This window comes from Sinocyclocheilus rhinocerous, unplaced genomic scaffold, assembly GCF_001515625.1.
Source record: "Sinocyclocheilus rhinocerous isolate Xijiao unplaced genomic scaffold, SAMN03320098_v1.1 scaffold495, whole genome shotgun sequence".
In the NCBI taxonomy this organism is placed as follows: domain Eukaryota; kingdom Metazoa; phylum Chordata; class Actinopteri; order Cypriniformes; family Cyprinidae; genus Sinocyclocheilus; species Sinocyclocheilus rhinocerous.
In genome coordinates this window covers 529,318-529,916 of record NW_015629560.1, presented here as the reverse complement: position 1 = coordinate 529,916, position 599 = coordinate 529,318, and the positions used below count along the sequence as shown (strand labels likewise).

Below are 599 nucleotides of genomic sequence, written 5' to 3'. Positions count from 1 at the left end.
CGTCTCCACTTCCTTCCACTATAGAAAAGTGAAGCCAAAGCATCTCAGTATGGCCGCTGCCATCTTGAGTAAATTACGTCATTTGAAACCCAAGTCTGTGCAGTAGAGATTCGTTTGGAGCCAGAGTCTGCGCAGTAGTGTCGTGAGGTGCCGCGGTATCAAACTCCCGCCCAAACTCCCGCAGACCCAAACAACCATAACGACACGCACAAAAACGAACAATTGAACATATACGTGCGTGATAACAACTACCTTTAATGACCAAAACCATCTTTCGGAAAATTGTATTGGAAGTGTAATTTATTTTTTTATTTTGACTCAATTCCCATTCGTTTACATGGAGAGGGCGGGGTTTATGACCTGTACTGCAGCCAGCCACCAGGGGTGATCAAAGAGCCCACAGCTTAACTTTTCAGGATGTGTGAGGCACACCCGGACAAAACCAATAAAACCCATTATAAACGAGGCATTTGTTGCATCCAGTGGGGACATAATTACTGATTATAATGACTTATACTGTCTTTTTACACGTTGCATTGCATTGTGCCGCGTAAACATAAAACCATGTCTGCATTTGTGATCGGAGAAACGACAAACAA

General features: G+C 43.6%; 1 protein-coding gene across 1 annotated transcript in view; it reads left to right on the top strand.

Annotated features, from left to right (window-relative positions):
• Window positions 1–599, top strand: part of LOC107739227 (ezrin-like) — a 22,777-nt gene that overhangs the window by 5,442 nt on the left and 16,736 nt on the right. The gene's annotated exons all lie outside the window — the stretch shown is intronic.